Source organism: Capra hircus, chromosome 1, assembly GCF_001704415.2.
Source record: "Capra hircus breed San Clemente chromosome 1, ASM170441v1, whole genome shotgun sequence".
Taxonomy (NCBI): Eukaryota; Metazoa; Chordata; class Mammalia; order Artiodactyla; family Bovidae; genus Capra; species Capra hircus.
In genome coordinates, this window is record NC_030808.1 from 144,139,972 (window position 1) to 144,152,415 (window position 12,444).

The window sequence follows — 12,444 nt, forward strand, 5'->3', positions numbered from 1 at the left end:
ATTTTCTGGAGGATATTTATTTTGACTTGCCCCTACGTCGTCCAGAAAAGGGTTCAAAATTCAAAAAACTGAATGTCACAACAAAGATTCACTTTTCCCGGATAACTATCAAGATGATTAGATAGCATCACCAGCTCATGGTCATGTGCGTGAGTAAACATGAGAAAACGCTGGGTGATAGGCAAGGACAGGGAAGCCTGGTCTGTGGCAGTCCTCTGCCCCCTCCTCGGCTCTCATCTCCTCCTCCCCCTCCTCTTCCTTCCTCTTCTCCTCCTCCTGTAATCACACCCAAGTGTGTCTGCCTCCAAAGCCACTATGCCAAGGTCACAGCCAGGACAGTAAGTCACACTGCCCTTACCACAAATGGGTGGCTTGACCCGGGGATTGTGGGATTAGCACTCAAACCTCCTCTCCTCCCCCAGATTCAAATATCTTTTATTTTCTTTCCAGAACTCACTTAACACAAACATGTAAAATAGGGTTCTTTATAGGCACTTTGGCCTTCCTAGGTGGCGCAGCAGTAAAGAATCCACCTGCCAATGCAGGAGACACAAGACAAGGGTTTGATCCCTGGGTCAGGAAGAGCCCCTGGAGGAGGAAATGGCAAACAGACTCCAGGATTGCTGCCTGGGACAGGACAGAGGATCCTGGCGGCTACAGTTGAGTCGCAGAGAGTTGGACACAACTGAGTCACTGAACATGCAGGCCCATGAGGACATTCGATTTAAGTTGAGGTCTTCCATGCTGACTTGCTTCTGTCATACCCTGCAAGGATGTTTTCTTTCCTTTTACAGAATCCCTTGTATCAGTTCATTTGACTGATCTTTACCTTTTCTCCTGAAAGTAAAATTCAGGAACACAGACATGTAGTCAGGATTTACCTATGACAGATGAAGTCCAAAATAGGATGTGCTCAGGCACTCAGCCGAGTCCGACCGTTTGCGATCCTATGGACTGTAGCCCTCCAGGATCCTCTGCCCACAGCATGTACCAGGCAAGAATACTGGAGTGAGAGGCCATTTCCTCCTTCACAGGATGTGCCCGACACAGGGATCGAACCTGAATCTCCTACCTTGGCAGTTGACTTTTTTACTGCTGAGCCACCTGGCAAGTTCTGAATAGGAGGGTAATCAGCTAAAGCCCTGGGCTATGGCTCCTTTCTGCCTCCCGCTGGTGGTGAGTGGATACAGAAGTGGGAGTGCGTGATGGTGCCCCCTGGTGTCTGCGTCCTGTCTGGAACTCCTACAGAGGGGCTGCGCTTCTAGATTCAGGATCCTGAGTTTTCCACAGGGCATGTCCGCAGGCACAGCACCGGAGATGATGGGACATCTCCCCTCCTCCATAAGCTCAGATATGCAGATGACACCACCCTTATGGCAGAAAGCGAAGAAGAACTAAAGAGCCTCTTGATCAAAGTGAAAGAGGAGAGTGAAAACATTGGCTTAAAGCTCACCATTCAGTAAACTAAGATCATGGCATCTGGTCCCATCACTTCATGGCAAATAGATGGGGAAACAGTGGAAATGGTGAGAGACTTTATTTTCGGCGGGCTCCAAAATCACAGCAGATGGTGACTGCAGCCATGACATTAAAAGCGTATTAAAAAGCAGAGACATTACTTTGCCAACCAAGGTCCGTCTAGTCAAGGCTATGGGTTTTCCAGTGGTCATGTATGGATGTGAGAGTTGGACTGTGAAGAATGCTGAGCGCCGAAGAATTGATGCCTTTGAACTGCAGTGTTGGAGAAGACTCTTCAGAGTCCCTTGGACTGCAAGGAGATTCAACCAGTCCATCCTAAAGGAGATCAGTTCTGAATATTCATTGGAAGAACTGACACAGATCCTGAAACTCCAATACCTTGGCCACCTGATGGGAAGAACCGACTCACTTGAAAAGACCCTGATGCTGGGAAAGATTGAAGGCAGGAGAAGGGGATGGCAGAGAATGAGATGGTTGAATGGCACCACCGACTCAGTGGACATGAGTCTGAGTAAACTCTGGGAGTTAGGGATGGACAAGGAGGCCTGGCATGCTGCAGTCCATGGAGTTGCAAAGAGTCGGAGATGCCTGAGCAGCAGAACTGTACTGAACTGAACACTTCCTTGAGGAAGGGAAGTGAGGAGGGACAGTGACCACAGCTCTAGAAATTCAGCCTCCCTATGTCCCAGCTTCTGACAACGAGCTTGTCTTGGTAGGACTGACCTGATCCTGGCTAGCGCCAGGGTTCGGTTCAGTCTGGGAATAGCTACGACAAACCTAGACAGTGTATTCAACAGCAGACACATCACTTTGCCGAAAAAGGTCCATCCAGTCAAAGCTATGGTTCTTCCAGGAGTCATATACAGATGTAAGAGTTGGACCATAAAGAAGGTGAGTGCTGACGAACTGAGATTTTCAGATTGTGGTGCTGCAGAAGGCTCTTGAGAGTCCCTTGGATAGCAAGGAGATCAAGCCAGTCAATCCTAAAGGAAATCAACTCTGAATATTCTTGGAAGGACTGAGTCTGAAGCTAAAACTCCAATATTTTTGGCCACCTGGTGCAAAGAGCTGACTCACTGGAAAAGACTCTGGTGCTGGGCAAGATAGAAGGCAAAAGGAGAAGGGGGCAACAGAGGATGAGATGGTTAGAGAGCATCACAGACTCAATGGACAAGAACTTGAGCAAGCCGTGGGAGATAGTGGACAGTGGAGCCTGGCTTGCCACAGTCCTTGGGGTCCCAAAGAGTTGGACACAACGTAATGACTAAACAACAGCAAAATCACAGCTTTCTCCACTCCACACAAGTAGAATTTGGACGAGATGATCCCTGGCCTTGAGGGGGCAGTGGGCATCCTGTGGACTGCAGAATGCTAGCAGTATCCCTGGCCTCCACCAAATCCCAGGAGTGTCTTCCTAAACCGTGACACCCAGAAAGTGTCGACAGACATTGCCAAATGTACTCTGGGGGGCCACATTACCCCTGATTGAGAACTACAGATTCAGTCTGAACTAACCCCACAACCAAAATAAACAAACAAACAAACAAATAAATAAACGTTTGGAACTGAACTCAGCCCTCCTAGATCTCTGGACTGGGTCCAGCATTAACCTAATTTCCCCAATTATTTGAGATTAGTCATGAAAGAGGACTCTCAGATGGGTTCAAGGATGGAGCCAGGGAGGCTTTGCCACTTGGAAAGGACCATTCAAATTCTTCAAATAAGTGAAACACAGCTTTTCTCTGGCTCGTTCAATATTCTTCATAGGAGATTTCAGAAACAGCCGAAAATACCAGTTCATGCTTTGAATGCAGCAGTCACCGTGGGGCCCTGGAGTTGTGCAAGCAATGCTGAGGAAGATTAAAGCTCTAAATATTCTGCACACCAAATGAGAGTGTGCACAGAATACCTCCCCTCTCTCCCATCTTTCCTTTCCTACCACCTTAAAACCATTCCCCACAACAGTCTGTATATCTAAAGCATTGTTGCTATTCAGTTGCTAAGTCATGTCCAGCTCTTTGTGACCCCATGGACTTCAGCATGCCAGACTCCTCCATCCTTCATTCTCTCTCAGAGATTGCTCGAATCCATGTCCATGGAATCAGTGATGCTGTTTTAACCATCTTATTTTCTGATGCCCTCTTTCCCTTTTGTCTTCATCTTTCCTAGCATCAGGGTCTTTTCCAACGAGTTGGTTCTTTGCATCAGGTGCCAAAGTATTGGAACTTTAGCTTCAGCCATTAATCTTCCTACATATTCAGGGTTGATTTCCTTCCGGATTGACTGGTTTGATCTCCTTGCAGTCAAAGGGACTCTCAGGCGTCTTTTCCAGCACCCCCAAGTCAAAAAGCATCCGTTCTTCAGTGCTCAGCCTTCTTTATGGTCCATCTCTCACACCCATCCATGACTACTGGGAAAAACCATCGCTATGACTATAGGGATCTTGTTGGCAAAAGTGATGTCTCTGCCTTTTACCATACTGTCTAGGTTTGTCATAGCTCCCTTCCAAAGAGCAAGCATCTTTCATTTCACGACTGCACTCACCATCCACAGTGATTTTGGGGCCAAAAAAAAATAACATCTGGATGACTGACAATCACAGGCCAGCATTTGACTTACTTGCAGGGTTTGAAAGTTCCTATTTGGGAACCCAAGAGAGAGGGGAAGGGCCCCCCTTACTCAGACCCTCAGTATCTTCTCCCTCACCTTCTACCCTGTAAAGTCTGCTCCATTAACAACACCTGTTTAGCCGAATTGCACTGCTTAACAGGATACCACAAACCAGGTGCCTTAAGCCATAAACATTTATTTTGCAGACTTCTGGAGGCCGGAAAGTCCACGATCAACGTGCCAGCACACTTGGTGTCTGCTGAAGGCCGCCTTTCTCATTCTCTTCTCACTGTCTTCACACGGCTGAGACTCACACGCCCTCTCTCGTCTTCTCATGGGACATGCACTCCTTTCACAAGGACGGCTCTCTCATGATGAACTCTCAGTCGCCACCTCCAGATGCCATCTCACTGGACATCTAGCCTCCAACCTGTGAATTTTCGGGGACACAAGACACTCAGTCCATAGCAGCACACAGCTCCCTTCATGGGATGACGTTTCAGCTCCTGCCAGATGTTGATGCTACTTTGCACCAAAGCCTCTCCAACGCTTTGGGATATTTGCACTGAGCTGTTCCTAGTGCCAGATCCAAGGATGAGTCATGGGAGGCAGGCAACCTTTCAGAATGATCATCCTACCCCTCTGCTGGGAGACCATGCACTACTTGATGTTCGTTTCCAATAGACAAATCCCTGTCAAAAACGAAAAGCATTCCACATGGACAGAAAAGCTTTCTAGTGGTTCCTCTTCATCTTCTCTCCAAAGGATACTTTTGTGTACACAGAATTCTAAGATGACCTACAGTGACCCACATCCTGGCATAATTCCGTCTTTTGAGTGTGAGCCCAGCCTGTGGATATGAACGCTATCATTCTATGATTGTGTTAGCACTGATGGTAAAGGGGATTTTTGCAGATGAGTTCAGGTCCCTGAAGAACAGGGTTAATGAAAAAGCTATTGGCTTTGGTATACCTGATCGAATCAGGTGAGTTCTTGTGGTCTGAGTCAAAAGTCAGAGAAAGGCATAGTACTGCTGTTCTAGAAGACATAGGCAGGCATGTTTGACCTACCTGTTGAGTGGTCCACCTGAGGGCGGCCTATAGATACTGGGAGAAGATCCAGGCCTATAGCCAGCAGGAAAACGGGAGCCTCAGTCCTACCACCGCAAGGAACTTAATTCTGCCAACAACGAGTGAACTTGGAAGAGGACCCTGAGGCTCAGATGATATTCCAGCTCTGGCTGATTGGTTGATTTCAGCCTAATAAGACTTGAACAGATAACCCAATGCTGTGTGCTTGGACTCCTGACCCATGGCCATGAGAAATAATATACCTTTTGTATTTTAAATTACCAAGTCTGTAGTGATTTGGCTTATAGCCATAGAAAGCCAATACACTTTCAGTTTATTTTGTTGCTAAGTTAGATATTACTCTATTGTCTTATTTTCTGCATTCCTGATGCTCTGGCCTCTGGGGACGTGTGGGTTGGAGAGGGGTTGTCCCCCCAGGACTGGCTAATTCTTAAAGCCAACAACGTGCCGGGGCAGAGATGGAGGAGCACAAATGACGAGTCGTTGGACCACAGAGAACTTATCGGGCAATCAAAGCATCCTGCATGATGCTGTGATGGTGGATCCCGATCATTACACGATTGTCAAAACTGTATAGAATGTACAGCACCAATTCTCCCTCTTGGTGCTGCACGTTCCCTCTTGGTGCTGTACATAATGTAAACTATAGGCTTTGGGTGATTATAATATGTCAATGTAGTTTCATCAGTTACACCAAAACTTGCGTGGGGAATGTTGATAATGGGGGAGGTTATGTATGTGTAGCTTCCCTGGTGACTCAGACAGGTAAAGAATCCGCTTGCAGTGGGAGAGGCCTGGGTTCGATGCCTAGGTTGGGAAGATCCCCTTGAGAAGCAAAAGGCTACCCACGCCAGTATTCTGGCCTGGAGAGTTCCATGGACAGAGGAGCCTGGCGGGCTACAGTCCATGGAGTTGCAAAGAGCTGGACACAATTGAGCACCAAACACTTCCACTTTATGTAAGTGTGAGGACAAGAGATACATGGTCGTGTCTATATTTCCCTTCAATTTTTCCATGAGACCTAAACTGTTCCAAGAAATAAAGAAATCATCATAATAATTAGAGTAAAACAAATTGGGATGGTCATTTTGGGTGTATTTCCTTCTATATAGGCAGTACTCCAATCTTCTCAAACTTCCAAAGTGTAAACGTTAAAAGTGGATGATAAAGGTTGCCCCAATTGGATTCCATCAGAAATTTGAGGGAACATTTCTGCAGGTGTAAAGAAATCTTTCACAAAAGAGAACCAGCACATCGTGACTTGTTTCCCTTCTGATCGATTTTCTGCATAAACTGAGAAATAGGACAGAAAAGGTTTTGCTGGACAAAACTGAACAGTAGGCAGAATTCCATGTAAAATGCCCGGCTCCTGCTGGCAGCACAATGTTCCAATGGAAAAATTCACGAATGTACCAAAATGCTGCTTCACACAATTCGTTGTCAATGCCTTTGAGATGATTTCATCCTAGAACTATCGTCCAGAAGGCTTTTGTGTGCTTAGTCACATAGTCGTGTCTGACTCTTTGCCAACCCGTAGACTGGAGCCCACCTGGCTCCTCTGCCCATGGGATTCTCCAGGCAAGACTACTGCAGTGGGTTGGCATGCCCTCCTCCAGGGGATCTTCCCAACCCAGGGATCAAACCCAGGTCTTATGAATTGCAGGCGGATTCTTTACTGTCTGAGCTACCAGGGACGTCCTTCATTGTCTAATAGTATACGCCAGGCTTCAAGACCAATTTTCCCTACTTTCCTAAACTCCAGGAGCTTACCAAGGGTCTTTTGCTTTGTTTTGAATGAAAGAAAAATGAATTTCCTTCTTTTCTTATTCATCATTTAGATGGTTTCTCTCGGGAAACAAATGTCTAAGCAAGTGAGCTAGCATTGCAGTCTTTTGCAGCTATAAAGTAGAAGTTATTACTTAACAGTTGAGTCGTGTCCAACTGACTCTCTGTGAACCCATGGACTAAGGAGTCCATGGAATTCTCCAGGCCAGAAGACTGGAGTGGGTAGCCTTCTGCTTCTCCAGGGGATCTTCCCAACCCATGGATCAAACCCAGGTCTCCCGCATTGCAGGTGGATTCTTTCCCAGCTGAGCCACCAGGGAAGCCCCCATATCATCTGATTCCATTTCTATGAAATCTTCAGAAGAGGCAGATCTCCACAGACTCAGGTCAGTATTTGCCAGCACAGGAGATTCGTGTTTGCTTGGGGAGGGAAGGGGGATGTGTTTCTTTGGGGGTGATAAAAATGTAAAATTGAACTGTGACTACACAGTTCCATGAAAAGCAAAAACCATTGAATAGTATACTCCAAATGTGTAAATGGTTTGGTATGTGAATTATATCTCAATGCAGCCATGAAATTAAAAGATGTATCCTCCTTGGAAGGAAAGCTATAACAAACTTAGCATGTTAAAAAGCAGACACGTCACTTTGCCAACCAAGCTCCATAGAGTCAAAGCTAAATTTTTTCCAGTCGTCATGTACAGACGTGAGAGTTGGACCATAATGAAGGCTGAGCACCGAAGAATGGATGCTTTGAACTGTGGTGCTGGAGAAGACTCTTGAGAGTCCCTTGAACAGCAAGGAAATCAAACCAGTCGATCCTTAAGGAAATCAACCCTGAATATTCATTGGAAGGACTGATGCTGAAGCTGAGGCTCCAATAGTTTGGGGCACTGATGTGAAGAGCAGACTCACTGGAAGGACTATCACCTCAAAGGCGAGGGAGAGTGATTGGACTTCAAGAAAATGGCTGAGGTGCTCATTCATATTCGACTCTAGGATGTATGCTCAATATTTAAAAGATGCCAGTGAAAGACCAAAAGAAGTGCAATATACAACGTACAAAAGACTGGGAAAAGGGAATTAAAAAGTAATTTCTAGAAGAAAAATCAGAAGAGGAGAAGAAAAGAAGCAAAAAAATATCGCCCACGTTGCTGTGGTCCTTTAGTCACTCCGTTGCGTCCAATGCTTTGCAACCCCATGGGCTGCAGCACGCCGGGCCCCTCTGTCCCCTTCTGCCTCCGGAAGTTTGCTCAGATTCATCTCCATTGAATCAGGGACACTATCTAACCATCTCATCTGTTTTCATCTAAAACTGAAAATAACATGGCACAAATTTTCTTAGTGACTACTTACAATGGGCTGTGTTTCCTAATTAAAAGATTGGGATTTTTCAAGTCAGACTTTTAAAAATCCAGCTATATGTTGTTTAAGTTTTTAAAAAGTAAACAAAGACAGAAAAAAACGGATATCATTACTATTAGTGTTGGAAAAAATAGTCTTTCATGTAAAAACAAAACAAACAACAACACCAAAAAACATTTGAAATAAAAGGGTCCCCATATCATGAAAGACTAATAATTCAATATATACAAATTCTGATAGTGTATATCTCTAACTTTGTAGCCTAAAGAGACAGGAAATACAATGAAGAAAATTATCAAGAAAGAATGTAAAATCTACAGGAAGCATTAACAATGTTGGCACATCTATCTCAGAAAAACTGACCAAGTAGGAAAAGTATTAGCTATGTAGGATTTTAGGTGAGAACACTGGCAACCTTGATCTAGTTAGTATTTATGAAGCTCCTATGTCATCATTAGAGGGCATAAATAAATTGTTTTTATATACCCAGGGAGCACACAAAAATTACCACTTCAGCCATCAAACAAATATTTAAATATCAAAATAGTTATATCATGGAGCTATGTTCTTTTGGCATAGAATTCTAAAAAACAGAAAATAACAATTTAAAGTTAATTTAAAGCGTGAGTCTTAAAACTTTCTGTAAGTTTAAAAACACATTTCTAATAAACATAGGTCCTAGAACAGATCAAAATGAAATGACTGTTAGAAATAAATGAAAAGAAAACTACCACCCCCACAAATGTAACAGTATTTAAGAGGAAATATGTAGACTTGAATGGGCTTCCCTCACAGCTGAGTCGGTAAAGAATTTGCCTGCCAGGCAGAAGACCCTGGATTCCTGAATCGGGAAGATCCCCTGGAGAAGGAAATGGCAATGCACTCCAGTGTTCTTGCCTGGAGAATCCCATGGACAGAAAAGCCTGGCGGGCTAGAGTCCATGGGGTCACAAGAGTCGGACACGACTTAGCGACTAAACCACCACGGCCACATAGACCTGAACAGAAATATATGTCTCCTCCATGCGACCCCGCTTCTCCTTTTGCCTTCAGTCTTTATCAGCGTCAGAGTCTTTTCTAAATGAGTTGGTTTTCACATCAGGTGACCAAAGTATTGGAGTTTCAGCTTTAGCCTCACTGTATCTTTATTAGATTTCAAATTTTTCCCTTGACTCTTGAAAATCTCTTTATACTGGAACGGCCTCAGTTTTTGAGCTCTTTGTCGACAGTGACTACACTGTACCGTGAAGTCTCCTGTTTTGATTGAATATGCTCAGTACACTTCTAAAAACAAAGACTTGTTTGTATAAGAGGCACATTCATGAATTCGAAGTTGTGTTTTGTCTTTTCCTCGAAATCCCCATAAGTTTAAAAATTAATGGGAAAAAATTGTTTATCTCAATAAGCCAAGTGCTTGGAAAGAAACTCGATGGGTTTAGTGACCTCTACTGTGGGGCACGTCTAGAATTTAGACTCTGCTTTCTTCTCTGACAACAATTTGACAAGTGCCCCAAGCTGCTTGTCAAAGCAGCTTTCTTATTTTAGGGCTTTTTCTTTCACAGTTGAAGCAACCGCAAGAGCTGAATGGTATCTTCCTCTTACCAGTCTAGGCACTTTACAGTCCATCTTTTTTTCTTGCTACTATTCTGTTTCCCCTTTGCAATATTATCAGTGGTTTTCTTTGACAAATATTCATAGTAACAGCTACGGTAAGAGAACAATGCCACGTGCTATCAGTTAGTAAATAAAAGCCATACACAAACTTTCAGCTCAACTTATGCTCGTGTGGTATCCTTCAGACCCACAGTTAGTTAACGAGGTGATCTGTATTCCGTCAAACAATGACTGTGTTCATATATGAGTTCTGTTTCTTACCAGTTAGTGAGCTGCTCTGCAAGTCGATATTCTTATCTGTAAAAGCAAAATACTAATGGCATTTTCCCCAGAAGATTGCTCTGAGTGGAATCACGGAGGTAATATTCTCAGTTCGAGTCGGTGCTCATTTTTTGTTATTCACAATCCTTTCCTTCCATAAAAAGTAGTAGTAGAAACAGCAGTCATAGTACATAAATGAATAACAGGAATAAATACAAATCTTTCCTTACAATGGGTTACATGCCAAATTGAAGATATTGTCAATCAAACAGTTGTTTAATGATACTTAACCCACGAATACCTTAGCTGTGCCTTGTTGCCGTTCGGGCGTTCAGTCCTGTCCGATTCACTGTGACCCCGTGGACCGCAGCACGCCAGGCTCCTCTGTCCTCTGTCTCCAGGAGCTTGCTCAGACTCATGTCCATTGAGTTGGTGATGCCCTCCAACATCTCATCCTCTGCTGCCCCTTGTCCTCCTGCCCTCAGTCTTTCAGGACCTTGAATACTGGACTGAAAATGAAAACCAGAATGGGTGTCTGGGTAGAGAATGGATGTCCGTGTGACTGTTTTTTGTTGTTTCCCTGTGTGATTGTGTGGCTGACTGGGAGCCTGCCCAGAATCATACCAGACTTCTGTACCATATATTGTTAGCCCTGGAAAAGATCACAATTCAAAATTTGAAGTACGATTTTACTGAATGCACATTGTCTTTATGCCATTGTAATGTCAAAAAAGGTGAAGTCCAATCATCTGTGATGCTAAAAATAATAGCCACAATAACAATTGTTATTATACTGATTGAAATATTGTATACTACGCTAAGCAGTTCCTGTGTACCAACTAACTCATGAAGTGAAGTGAAGTGAAAGGCGCTCGGTCGTGTCCAACTCTTTGAAACTCCATGGACTATACAGTGCATGGAATTCTCCAGGCCAGAATACTGGAATGGGTAGACTTTCCCTTCTCCAGGGTATCTTCCCAAGCCAGGGATCAAACCCAGGGCTCCCACATTGCAGGTGGATTCTTTCCCAGCTGAGCCACAGGGAAGCCCTCTAAACAACCACTTTGGGGAAGGTACTATTACTATTATCCACATTTTACAGATGGGGAAAATGAGGGCTAGAGAGGTCAAATTAGAGGCTGGCTTCTAGGGGCAGGCCTAGGGCCGATCTCACCCCTTCTGCCCACATCCCTTGGGCCATAGCTCAGAAACACGGCCTCATTCAGCTACAAAGATGGCTGTCAGGGAAGGGAAATGGGTTTTGTGTACACTCAGCCAGTCTCCACTAAAGTAGAATTCTGCAACTTGCTCTTTCCATTTGATGGTACATTATATTTCATTTACTGCATTATACTTCATTCTATCTTGCGCATGCTGATATGCGCAGACCGAATTTCACTTTGATGGATTTATTTCATTGTGTGGCCTGAGCACGATGTTTGTATGCAGTATACCACTGACAGAGGCGCGGATTGTTTCCAGTTCCGCGTTATTGCAAAGCTCGCTGCAGTGAACACAGTTGCCTCGGTCTCCGTGGGCGTAGAGAAAGTTTCTATATTGTATAAACCAGTGAGGAGAACAGCCCTACCGTCCACTGACCTGGGACCTCACCGGCTATTGCAACACTGCTCTCCAGCACACATGGAACAATCTGCAGACTCAGCAGAAAGAATTAGGACTATTTTCCAACATGCCTCTTACATGTTTTAAATTTTGCCCATCTAATGGATATAAGGAAATAGTTCAGACCTATTTCGTATGAAATATACAGATATAAGGAAACATTTCAAGATAATGAGTATTAAATATTCAATGAAAGGAGCCATCTCAACCTAAATGGTGATTTTCCCAAGATGGACGGTTTGGGTGATGTTTCATAATCGAAGGTAGCCACGGGCTGGACATCCTGCTGCAAGACAAGGGCATATTTTGACAGACCAGATATAAAGCTCGGGATACCTGTCAGCCCTCTCTCATGTCATCATCACCTCAGAAGGATGTGCCAATGCCTCGGACTTCTCCGTGATGTTCTGTGCAGACTCCCTATTAACAAACCCAAACTTGCTGCCTGGCTTTCTAGAAGACGTTTTTGACTTGGACCATGTACTCGGGCAGTGCCAGGACGCAGTGATAGTTCACAAGCTGATGCGTGGGGACACCCTGCCCAACTCAGGCCTCTCACCCCCGAGGTAAGACACAGGAGAGCTCTGGGCTAGTTATTTTCTAATTATCACCCAGGT